Here is a 9753-nt window from a genome sequence, read left to right as displayed (position 1 = left end):
AGTCACCCCCCTCCGCCCCCACCCAATACCCCAAGCCAATGATTCCCGCGGAATAGAAAGGCAAGGAATAGAAGGGCCGACGAGGAGTAAAATGGGAAATTCCAACGGGCATCTTGGCCGTGTGTGTCTAACCCGGTGAACACACACGGGAGACGTGAGTTTGATAGAGTTATTACACACGGCTGCTTCCAGCATTTGTGCGCCTGAATCTATTATCCGCCGGGCAGACGGTTGGGCTAAGCTGGGATTCTGCCGGGACGTCTCATCACCTCTGTGTCACGGGTCAGGTAATTGCAGCAGCCACTGTGTGCTTTTCATTACTAAACTACAAACTTTAAAGGATTCTCTTTTTTTCTTTCCTTCTTCTTCTTCCCTGAGATAGAACGGTGTTGACTTTCGCGGCGATTACGGTGTTATTATTTCTTCCTCTCAAAATGTAATTCTCCAGGCAGCCGTTTGTCCCACAGAGGCAGATGGACAGATATTTTTTTCGTGGTATCACACGTATTGTGTACAAAGTATTTACTGGGCACAATTGTGATTTTCCGCAAAGGAACGGGACTGCATCTGATTGTTTGTTTTTTTTTTGGTGGGGGGGGGGGGTTGTATTCTCAAATGGGACAGGGCGGCACTGCCTCCCCTGCCTTCCCTCACTGCACATCCTCGATTGAGTTGTCCAGGTTATCTTGGTACCATTTTTTTTTACCCGATTACAAAAACATGCCATTTGAACATTATATTCTCAACTCAACTCAACTGTATTTCTCGAGCACTTTCAAACAGCCATCGCTGCATACAAAGTGCTGTACATGGAGCAATTCAACATATACAACAAACAGTAAAGCAAATCGGTAATAAAGATGGTAGAAAGCACCGAACAGCAAAACCAAGAACAAAACTAATATATTATTATAATATTCATTGATACCACTGAAACTCCGGAAGCAAAAACAATCAAATCCTGACTGACTTTTCCTAAAAAAATTAAAAAAAAACATATCGTATCGAGATTTATCTGTCATGTGAGAAGAGGACGCTCATTTTCACGGTACGTACCCTCCGCCACCCTCCACACCGTGCGCCCATCGGGGAGTAGAAATAAGATGCTGGTTATCAGCGAATCCACCTCCCCTGACAACTGTCCAATTATGTATATGACACCGGGCCTTACTGTTTGCACTGCGAGTAATCAATAAAGGATGTGGCTGAGTGCACATAGATTTCGGCAGAACCGAATGCATGAAAATCACTCGGTGGTGAACAAGCCAAGGATGTCGGAAGGGGGGCGGGGTGGGGCTGATTAGGGAGCGGAGGGCCAAGTTTGATGGGGGTCTCAAATGGAAAGGGTGACAGGTGGAAGTGGGGATGAAAAAAGGTGGTTTCATGAATAAATGTAAACACAGACCCATGCAATTACCGCAGACGGTAACCTCCTTGACGGTGCCTTTTTCAAATGAAAACACGCAGGGTACTGGGGCGTTTAATTGTATATTTATATACACACACCTCACAGCCTGTTGAATGCAAGAAAAAAAAATCCCACAGCTGGAAAATGGGATTGGGTTAAAAAAAAAAAAAAAAAAAAAAGCCGGCGTTTGGGTTATTGATTTGCCAGATCATCACACGGATTGTTGCCTTGCGGAATAACTTCCAAGATGATCCACTCTTAAAACGGTGGCATATTTAAAATTTCACTTCTTCCCATTTTGGAACAGTTGATCACAATTTTCATGGAATAGCAAGTGATCATATACACAGATACACACACACACACACACACACACACACACACACACACACACACACACACACACACACACAAAAACCCAACTCTACAGTCAAAAAGCTGTTTTACGCTCGAGTACATTGAACTTTTATGATTAGGCGTTATAACGAATTAAAAATTGTTGCCCGAAAAAGAAAGCAAAAGAGAGTCCCATTCCCTCGGCCGTGTGACGTCACAGCACCGAAACGGCACGCCGGCTGAATTTATAGCCACACTTGATGTTCTCATCTGCATGCATAATATGCCGGCGTTCCCACTGATCCACTGCAGAAGAGGCAGGTCAAAAGCACGCTACAGTTATATCTTTTCTATTACCCAGGTTAATCAATAATTCATGGGTCACAATAGCAGGCGGTGCGAGCTGGGGGAGGGAAGTAAGAGGGGGCGGTGGGCAGTAGCGGGTGGGAGGAAAGGGGGTGCTCTCCCAAAACGGGAAGAGGAAATCAAAGCATCTCTCATCTGTCGCAGAATGTCGGCCATATTCGCAAACGTGACGATAGGTTGCCATTTTCCCCTCCTCGGTCGGTCGCTATGTCGTGCTTTTTGAGCATTCATCACGCCGGGGGTAAAGCCTTAATGGCACGGGACAGGCGGGCGGCCATTATGGGCTCCTCGCGTTTCTCACATAAAAAACACTTACGGCCCACGAGATGTTAGCGCACCGTGCATGAAGAAAGCTTTTTGATAGCGTGCTAATCTGCGCCATTACTGTGCGGGGTGATTTACAATCACTTAAAAGGCAGGCGCGCACGCGCACACACGGACGCACTCGCTGGCTGGCAGGGCGGATAATAAAGATGCTGGCACATGTGGATCATTAGAGAGCTTAGAGTGAGTGTGTGTCTGTGTGTAGGGACTGGATGCGGTGGCATTTGGCTTAATTAGTAGGCAATTTTGACATGAAAGAGACAAAGAGAAGACAACGAGGGGACAGCATGTGCTTGTTCAAAAAAAATTAAATGAAAATAAAAAGCGACCAGTGAGTGCACCTGCAGTAGAAAATGTAAGGATATATGTGGAAATATATCTACTCTAGATAGATAGATAGATAGATAATTAGCTAGGTACCTAGATAGCTAGATAATTAGCTAGCTCGCTAGCTAGATAGCTATATAGATAGATAGATAATTAGCTAGGTAGCTAGCTAATTAGCTATATAGATAGATAGATAGATAATTAGCTAGGTAGCTAGCTAGATAGATTGTCAATGTCATTGACTATATATTTATAGTCTATACTATAGAGTATACATAAGAAAAAAAAAAGAAATCCATCAAATTGTGGCATAGGATGTTTCGGCCTGCTAAAGAATGAATCGAACTGTTCCACTTGAACTCAGCTCAAACTTCATTTTGAAAATATATCGAGATACGTATGAAATCTTTGAGAGATCTTTGCAGGAAATGCTTCATTGACAGTACTGTCAGGGTCGATCATATGTATGAAAAATTACTACAAGAAACTAATTGTTTTACCTCCCTCGACTGAGTCCTACTATGTCGAATCAATCCCATTCAACTGACCCGAATTAAATCACTGCACTTTAAAATGGAAGCATCCTTGAATCGTATCGCAACCCCATGTATCGAGGTACATATCAAATCGCCTTTGTATTTGGGGTGTAAGAAAAAAAAAAAAACTATGTTAAGTGGAAAATCAATTTCAATTTAACCAAACCCAATCAAATCTTTAACATTTTGTAATGTACTGTCACAGGTGACATAGTTTTTGTGACGTTTTGATTTGGTGGTGTGCCGTGACATTTTTGTAATGTCAGAATTTGAATGTAACGAATGTGAGCCTTGGCTCAATAAATGCTGATCAAAAGACCTGAGGTCAAGGGACGATGCTGTTAGATGGATAATATTCAAGGATGCTCCATAGGGTTGAGGTCTGGCGACGATTTCGCCAACACCATCACTTTTTGTCCTTTCATAGCAGATAATGCCCCAATGGTGGCGGTGTGGCGCAAACACGATGGTGCATCCACAACTTCAACAGCCCACCCGAGCAGTGATTTCGTTGCCGTGTTTGACACTCCCCGCGAGCAGGCGTCGTGCCACCCGGCGTTACACCTCGTTTCTTTCTCTCGTCGCTTCCCCAACGTGTTAAGCCGAGGGAAATTGCATCAATATTTCATCGCGGGGCCGCACCGATTCGACGGGCGAGGCGATAAACAGTCGGTCATTAATAATGCAGCGCGGTGACACTGACCTTATTTTGCGCCTTTCAACCTGCCGTCGCTGATATTTGGGGATGCGCGCCGCCCTCGAGTACACGCAAGAGGCGGAGCTCTTTTGTTCAAAGTCTGCGAAGGAGAAGAAGAAGGGGGTGGGTTGAATAAAAAAAAAAAAAAAACCCACAAACTTCCTGTTTGACAGAGGTTATGTTGCATTAACTGAACGCGGAAGCATATCTTCATTTTCTCAGAAATGCCGCTCGACAAGTGCCGCTGACAGGCGAGCACATGCCTCCGAGGTAAAGCGGGAGAAGCTTTGACAGGAAACTTGAAAAAAAATAAGACAAGGCGCTCTGCTTCAGGGATGCTGCTTCTGAAGCAAAAACACCTGGTCCAAGTTTAGGCCACATGTGTATAGAAAACCATCAAATACAATTACTGAAGGGAAAAAAAACAAAATCTCATTTTAAAATCAAAATCATCTTTGTGTTGCTTGTACCAGTATCAGCACAATTACAGAATAACGAGGCAAGATCAAGGACGTTTCGAAAATACGAGCACTTGGTACGAGAGTCGTGAGCGAGGTTGAATAGTCCGACAGCCAGATGTCGGCCTGGCAGAATTTATAAAGGCAGCTGGATCACGAGGATGATTAGCGACAGGTGAGGCTCTGGAGGAAACGCCCTCCGCTCCCACCGGATATTGAAAAAACAAACATGACAGGCTCGTGACATCCGGTTTATTAACTGTCCGGTTTATGAGCCATTTTACGAGTTTACAGTCATTGATTGACTGAAGAAAATTTTCGAGCAAACCTACTGTTAATTCATCATCGTCAATTTTGTTTTCACCCCATTTCTATATTGCGCAGAAGTGAACCCCGATGTCCCACTGTTCATCTTTTCATGGGACACCACTAAAGGAAAGGCCAGCGTATGGTTTGTACAACAGCGGGAATTCGTTCCAAAACAACTCAAGACACCGCAATTAAGAGCTAATATGTGAAAATACATTTTTCCTCGCTGGTGTCATGTGGTGTGTTTGTTTAACAAGATCTCAGGTGTGAACGTGAAGCTAGTGTGTTAAATTTGGTGGCACTGCTGTCACATTCGTACATACTCGAAGTTGAAAATGTTTGAAACCAAGGAAAACAATGGCACATAACGTACAGTACCAGTCACTCCATTTTAAAACCGCAGATATTAGGAACACATTTAAGACCAGACTCCCGTGAATCGCGCTCTTTAATCCCGTCTAATCCCCGCCCAGGACGGGCTCTCTGCAGATGTTCCCGTCCCGTCGTCTATCCATAATTGATGCAACAGGGAGGTCGCGTGTACCGGCCGCTAATAAATGCTTATTGACCAAACAAGCCAGCGTGGCAGCGAGGCGAGGAGTGAGGAGGCGTTACGAGGAGGGAGGGAGGGAGGAAGAGGCGGGGATAAGGAGGACTGCGAGGTGAGCGTCGGAGTGCGCCGAGTGCACTGGGCCAGCTGTCCGCTCTCCTTTCATCTGCAGGCTTCACGTCAGATACAATCTACCTCGCTGTCAAGCATCGGCAAACATCTCGCATCCCCTCCTCCCCCCTCCTCTCCTGTTCCCTCCTCTATCCCCGTAGCCTACCACCAAGCCCCCCCCTCTCTCCTTACCTTCCGTACCCCGAACCGCCTCCCCTCCTTCCCCCACACACCTCTCCATCCATCTCTCTGGTGGCCTTGCTCATTCTCCTTCAGCTGCCTCCTCCGACTTCAATGTCTCTCTGTTCACGCCACAAAAAAAAAAATAACACGATATTTTCGATGACATCGCATTGGATTGTGTTGGCGGTGCTTGCCTGATTTACCGAGTTGATTTTGTTCGATCTGTCTATCTGTCTGTCAGTTAAGGGGTGCACATCTCTTCTATAAAAGACGATTCGAGGCGTATCTCGATACAGGGCGTGGGATACGATTCAAGGACGGTTCATTTTAATGTGAAACGATTTGATTTGTTTCGATTCAGTGGGGCTTTATGTATCTCACGATGCTAAATAATAATATAAAAATGTCTTTTATATATTTCTTCTGCTTATACCAAACCTGACTTATAAATACAGTTTATATTTTACTACTTTATTTTGAAACATCAACAGAATAGTTAGAAATTTTACAATTGAAGAAAAAAAAAACTACAAAAAAATAACCATCTCTCTAAATGACAATGCCTAATCATAAGTAGAAATTCTAAAAAGTAGAAGTAATGTACTTAATTTTAGACCTAACTTTTAATTGTCAACACAAGCTATTGATGTCACACACGTATCCTCCACAAGTGGCTCATTTCTAAGAATGAGCTCGGGGAAAAAGGCAAAGAGGACAACATGCTTCTTTTTTTAGTCTTGGCAAAGAAAAAAAGAGAGAGACAGGCGTTTTTAGACACAAAAAAACCCTAAAACACACACACACACACACACACACACACACACACACACACACACACACACACAAATCTGGAAGTGAGCTAGTTGATGGAGTCGCCTTCGCCGCCGCTTAATTACCGCGCGCCGTCATGAATATTTCAGGCATATGCTTTCCCACTTTGTCATTGGAGTTCGGAACTAAGAGAAACAAGTTCATATGCATATTAATAAGGGGTGAGGAGGGGGAGGCGAAGAGAGGGAGGAGGGAGGGTGACAGCAGGAGGAAATGGCACTGGTTCCCCGGCAGCTGCTCTTTTTAGATCCCCCCTCAGAGGGAAGTGCCCGAGGAGGGCCTCCACCACAAAGGGGATAAAGGAGATGAGGGCTCTTGATGGAAAAGAGGCAAACAACCACTGGGACCCCCCCAACCCCACTCCAAAATCCCCCCTCACCCCTCCCAGCACCCTCCATTGCACCGTCCTCTTCCCACCCCCCCCACTTCACACTAGCCCATGCACCGCACTTAGCCGAGCCTCCGAGGAGTCGTGGCGGGGCCCTCGTTAGCATCCCCCCGTCACCCACCCGCTAAAGCCGAGCTAATGGGCGGCGCTCGGATGACAGACTGAATGCGATGAAGGCAAGGAGGGCGGGGGCATCGGAGCCCTCTGCCGGTGGAAGCCGGGACACGCCTTGAAGACGAACATTACCGTCAGCCTTCCTTTATTGTTTCATTACTGTTTCCTGAGACTTTTTTTGGGGGGTCGGGGGGGGGGTTTATTAGTCGATTAATCGTCGAATTCTAAAACCCAACAAGAAGAACACTGATGTTCCCTGAGATACAATATGGCGTCGAATTCATACTTTTTTTGCTTTGGCCTCAGCCAAGGTGAGCTTTTCAGGGAATTAACAGAGGAAAGCCCCCCCCCCGCCCCCCACCTCCCTTTACGACAAATAAATATCGGCTAATAATAAAACAAATAGCTGCCCGGTGGGCTCGTGGTTAGCGCATCGACCTCACAGTGCAGAGGTACCGGGTTCGATTTCAGCTCCGGCCTTCCTGTGTGGAGTTTGCATGTTCTCTTCGTGCCTGCGTGGGTTTTCTCCGGGTAATCCGGTTTCCTCCCACATTCCAAAAACATGTGTGGCAGGCTGATTGAATGCTCTGAATTATCCCGCGGTGTGATCGTGAGCGCGGATGGTTGTTTGTCTCTGTGTACCCTGTGATTGGCTGGCAACCGGTTCAGGGTGTCCCCCGCGTGCTGCCGAAAGACAGCTGGGATAGACTCAAGCACCCCCCGCGACCATTGTGAAGACAAAGTGGATTGGATAATGGATGAATAAAACAAATAATCGGAAGGACCCTTGAAAAAAAAAAACTTTCATGGGCTATCTCTGGTCATAACATGATTTAGGACCCCAAAAACCTTTCATGCACAAATAATGACAACCTGTAAGCTAATCAGCTGTCCGCTGAAGTAACCGCTGTCCCCGAAAGGGTTAAAATGCTAATTTGGTCAAGTTGCACAAATGATGGATTAGCTCTGCGTTTGGGGTATTCGCCAAACCTTAGTTGCAACTCTTCAAAATGGATGTCAAGACACTTCCCCCCACCTTGATCACGAGCATAATGACAGTTGAGTGGCGGGACACCAAACGGTCTAATTGAATTCATGGGCCTTTAAAAGCCATCATTTAGCAGGCAGTGGAGCGGAATGATATGCTTTATTTAACATATGTAAACAAAGAGCATTATACGCCATTGCGCCCGTTTAATGAAGCGGCGCGTGTTTCTCATTGAGGCTGTCCTTTTGCCAACCCCGCACAAATAAAAGACTCCCTTCGCACTCCTTTAGTGCTTTGCACAGTGTAAAAAAAAAAAAAAAAAAAAGTGTCCTGTCCTGAGCTAATTACCACGTTTTCACCGCGCTCGATTAATTTCACCTCTGTCACATCTTTTTGTGCGACTTTTAGCAGCGGGTTCAAGCGGCGCGCTAATTAGTTTGACCTTAGCCGCCGCGATTAGCGCGCCTCCCGCTGGCTGGCGGAGAGAACAAAAGCGCAAACGCCGTTGTGGTCCCTTTAATTGACGATGTCGGGATGATGCGCAACGGCTCATTTGCATAATTTGGAACACAAATAGTACAGATGGACTTGGGTGAGTCATTTTAAACATTTTACAGTAGGTCAAAAAATATATATATAAAAAAAGAGACTTTGGTCAATTTGACGAAATACAATAAAACTGGACTGCTTCTAAAAAACATAACTGACTTATAAAAGCAACTAAAATGAACAAAATTGCTGAGTTTTTGTGTTTGTCAATGAACTTCATTCATGAGCTGTCAGGTTTCGTTTCGGTATTATTGTACGGATGTTCGAGAATTGTATTTTACTTGACTACATTCGATACTGATTGCAACTTTTTTTTCCCCGTGCACTTGACAAATTCTTATATAAAAAAACTCAAACTAAAATTTAAAAACACAATTGAAACCAAACATTTTCCAAAAACATACAAATGAATACATCCATTCTAAAAACATTTTTTATTTCATCCATCCATTTTCTGATCCGCTTCATCCTCACAAGGGTCGCGGGGGCGTGCTGGAGCCTATCCCAGCCGTCTTCGGGCAGTAGGCGGGGGACACCCTGAACCGGTCGCCAGCCAATCGCAGGGCACACACAGACGAACAACCATTCACGATCACAATCACACCTAGGGACAATTTTTGGAGTGTTCAATCAGCCTGCCATGCTTGTTTTTGGAATGTGGGAGGAAACCGGAGTACCTGGAGAAAACCGGCAGGCACGGGGAGAACATGCAAACTCCACACAGGAACACAGGAAGGCCTGAGCTGGAATTGAACCCGGTACCTTTGCACTGTGTGTAATGATGGAAAATGTCATTGCCTACGTGATGAGGTTTCCACCTACACTGGCTGCTAACAGACTAAAAAGTTCCCGACTGGTCAAGTTTATGCGGCCTGGAAGCATCTGTGTGAATATGTCCAAAGCAAATTTTGCGTCGACCTAATTTTAGTGGTCGACTTGTTCGACTTTTCTTCCTTGGCCGGCAGGCCTTCTGTTTTACGTTAAAAATGTGATTGAAATGACGGACGCAGACTTTTGAAAGGGGTTGCCAAAGGAAACTTTGCAATTGTCGCCATCACAGATCCCCCCGCAATTCCGCAATCGTTGTGTCAACATTCTGGTTTGTTTTTCCACTCGCAGAACAAGACAGAGAAGACCAGCTTTTGTTTTGGTGTCTGTGTGTCTTCACCCGCCCCCTCCCCCGCCCCACTATTTTACACACACACACACACACACACACACACAAACACACACACACACACACACACACACACACACACACACACACACAAACCAGAG

The 9753-nt window shown here is 45.4% G+C and overlaps 1 long non-coding RNA gene across 1 annotated transcript in view; it reads right to left on the bottom strand.

The window, feature by feature from the left end:
* Positions 1-9753, bottom strand: part of LOC109511528 (uncharacterized) — a 118739-nt gene that overhangs the window by 71156 nt on the left and 37830 nt on the right. Inside the window, exon 2 of the long non-coding RNA XR_002167342.1 lies at positions 4001-4094. This is a non-coding gene — a long non-coding RNA (uncharacterized LOC109511528). The remainder of the gene's footprint in view (positions 1-4000; positions 4095-9753) is intronic.

Source organism: Hippocampus comes, unplaced genomic scaffold (assembly GCF_001891065.2).
Source record: "Hippocampus comes isolate QL1 unplaced genomic scaffold, H_comes_QL1_v1.1 scaffold7, whole genome shotgun sequence".
In the NCBI taxonomy this organism is placed as follows: Eukaryota; Metazoa; Chordata; class Actinopteri; order Syngnathiformes; family Syngnathidae; genus Hippocampus; species Hippocampus comes.
The sequence above is the reverse complement of the archived record's forward strand: the minus strand, read 5'-3'. Positions and strand labels throughout refer to the sequence as shown.